The sequence below is a fragment of the Cryptomeria japonica genome, chromosome 9, assembly GCF_030272615.1.
Source record: "Cryptomeria japonica chromosome 9, Sugi_1.0, whole genome shotgun sequence".
In the NCBI taxonomy this organism is placed as follows: Eukaryota; Viridiplantae; Streptophyta; class Pinopsida; order Cupressales; family Cupressaceae; genus Cryptomeria; species Cryptomeria japonica.
This window is the reverse complement of record NC_081413.1, coordinates 668,922,194-668,925,076: the sequence shown is the minus strand read 5'-3', so window position 1 is coordinate 668,925,076 and position 2,883 is coordinate 668,922,194. Positions and strand designations below refer to the sequence as shown.

At 34.5% G+C, this 2,883-nt stretch overlaps 1 long non-coding RNA gene across 1 annotated transcript; it reads right to left on the bottom strand.

Annotated features, from left to right (window-relative positions):
- Positions 1-215: 215 nt before the first annotated feature.
- On the bottom strand, positions 216-1,572 carry LOC131039462 (uncharacterized). The gene is made up of 2 exons (XR_009104637.1): positions 810-1,572; positions 216-565 (listed from the first exon to the last, which is right to left on the bottom strand). It is a non-coding gene; the product is annotated as an uncharacterized LOC131039462 (long non-coding RNA).
- Between the last annotated feature and the right edge of the window lie 1,311 nt (positions 1,573-2,883).

The window sequence follows — 2,883 nt, the reverse complement described above, 5'->3', positions numbered from 1 at the left end:
AAAGTAACAAGGAAGTACAGTGTACTTGATCTCTATCAGTACAAGAGAGTAAATTGGGTAATAAGTTGCACTTGATCTCTATGGGTACAAGAGTGTAAATTGTGTTTGATCTCTATTTGTATATGGGAATACAAGATAATAAGGGAGTAAATTGTACTTGATCTCTATTGGTACAAGGTAATAAGTTTCGGGACAACAGAATAAATTGCACTTGATTTCTTTTAGTATAAGAGAGTAAATAGTATTTGATCTCTATTGGTACAAGAGAGTACAAGGTAACAAGTTGTAATTGATTTCTATTGGTAAAAGAGAGTAAATTGCACTTGATCTCTATCAACATAAGGGAATGCAAGGTAATAAGGGAGTAAATTGTACTCGATTTGTATCAGTACAAGGGAGTATAAGGTAATAAGTTAAACTTGATCTCTATCGGTTTAAGGGAATATGAGGTAACAAGGGAAAAAATTGCACTTGATCTCTATTAGTACAAGGAAATAATTTATACCCTTTGTACTTGATCTCCGTCAATACAAGGGAATAAGTTGCACATTCTTGCTGAATGGACCTGAAAAATCAAAGACATTAAGTTTCAGCAATCCATGTTAATGAATATTAAAAACTTTTAAATTTAACTAGAAAACAGATCAAATCCAAAATGCTTTTGTATCAATGTTTTAAATCATACTCTAATCCACCATGAATTAAAAAAAAAATCGAATCCAAAATATAAAAAAATACATACAGTCAAATCTAAAAACTTTCAATAAGAAAAAAAAAAAATTAAAAAACAAAGAAGACTATGTACGCACCTGGAGTCAAGCAATCCGCTCGCCAGTCTGTGGAGCAGAGGCGACTGAGGAGGGCCCGGGTGCGAGTGTGAGAGGAGGAGCACCCAACATAAGCGGAATCAGAAATAGAATAGTTATAAATAACACAAAGAGCCCTGAGACGAAGATGGCAGCAACAGAGCTAGGTGCCATGCGTCCCATTTTGTTGCCCACGTAGGTTAAATAGCTACATGCTGTGACAATTCCGGCGCTGACCAGCACGAACCGTTTTATGTTGAGCATACGGAGAGAAGGAATTGCAATGGGGGTGATGACCAAAATCAAGGTGAGCATGAAAGACAGGGTATTGAGAATCAACACAACTTGCGCTAAACTTCCATCTGTTGTTGGCATAGTGGTGATGACAGCGGTGTTGCAAGACAATATGGGGATTCCTACCATCCAGATCTTCTTCGTCTCTTGCCATTCATTTTCCGGATTCGCCTTCTCTGCATAAAACTCATAAAGCCCAAAATGTGCAACTAACTTAAACAGATGTGAGATCACTCTTTCCTCTGCTTTTTTTCTCAAGGCTTTGTTCTTTCTTTCTCCAGGTGAGGGATCCATTACAGCACCCTTCTCCAGATTACCAGATGCTGCCATTTTTGGGTCACTCATTAAAGCAATTTTTTTAAAAATTGCAGGCGTCGCTTACCTTTCGTAGATTGTACCACTTTGCTATGACGGGGATTTTGGTTTCGATGCGGACTCCCTCTTTTAAGGACTCTGTGCATGTGTCTATGGAATTTAATTTTTTCTTTTCTTTTTTAAGATATTCCAATTACTTCGTTTAAAAAAAAGGGTAGGAAGTGAGGAAGAAGTTCCTCGGTGGCGTATGGAGCCGCGTCTTCTGAGCAACGCTCAAAGATTTGTCAAGGTGGGAATATGATTCGTTCAAAGTGGGAATATGATTCGTTCAAAATGAGAGTGGAAAGAGGGAACTATGAAATTTGTTAATTTAAAAAAATTATTAAGATTATGGAAAGGAATCTTTTAGTAGGGTTACAAACAAAAAGTTGATATGATTTTTTTAAAGAGGGAATATGATTTTTCAAAATGAAAGCATACATTAGAAGAAACGAGGAAAGAGGGCACTAGTGTTGCATCTAATTTGGCAATGTTAAAAAGAAAATATTAGAATTATGGAAAGGAATCATTTTAGTAGGGTTACAAACCAGAAGTTGATATGATTCTTTCAAAGTGGGGTATAGTTCATAGAGTAGAAGAAGCAGGGAAATAGGAAACTAGTGTTGCATAGAATGTAGCAACTTAAAAAAAATATATTAAGGCTATTTGATTCTCCAAAAATATAATTGGGGATATGATTCTCCAAAATGAGAGCATGAAGAAATAGGGAAAGAGGGAACTAGAGTTGCATTGAATTTGACAACTTTAAAAATAAAATATTAGGATTACTTAAAGGAATTATTTTAGTAGGGTTACAAACAAAAAGTTGATATGATTCTTTCAAAGTGGGGATATGATTCTCCAAAATGAGAGCATAGACTAGAAGAAACAAGGAAAGAGAGAACTAGTGTTGCATCGAATATGGGAATGTTAAAAAGAAAATATTAGAATTATGGAAATAAATCATTTTTAGTAGGGTTACAAACTAGAAGTTGGTATGACTATTTCAAAGTGGGGATATGATTCATAGACTAGAAGAAACATGGAAAGAGGAAACTAGTGTTCCATAGAATTTAGCAACTCTAAAAAGAAAATATTAGGATTATTTGATTCTCCAAAATGAGAATTAGGGATATGATTCTCCAAAATAAGAGGGAACTAGCATTGCATTGAATTTGACAACTTTAAAAATAAAATATTAGAATTATGGAGAGGAATCACTTTAGTAGGATTACAAACAAAAAGTTGATATGATTAATTCTTTCAAATGGGAAATAAAATATTAGAATTATGGAGAGGAATCACTTTAGTAGGATTACAAACAAAAAGTTGATATGATTGATTCTTTCAAAGTGGGGATATGATTCTTCAAAATGAGAGCATGGACTAGAAGAAACATAGAAAGAGGGAACTAGTGTTGCATGGAATT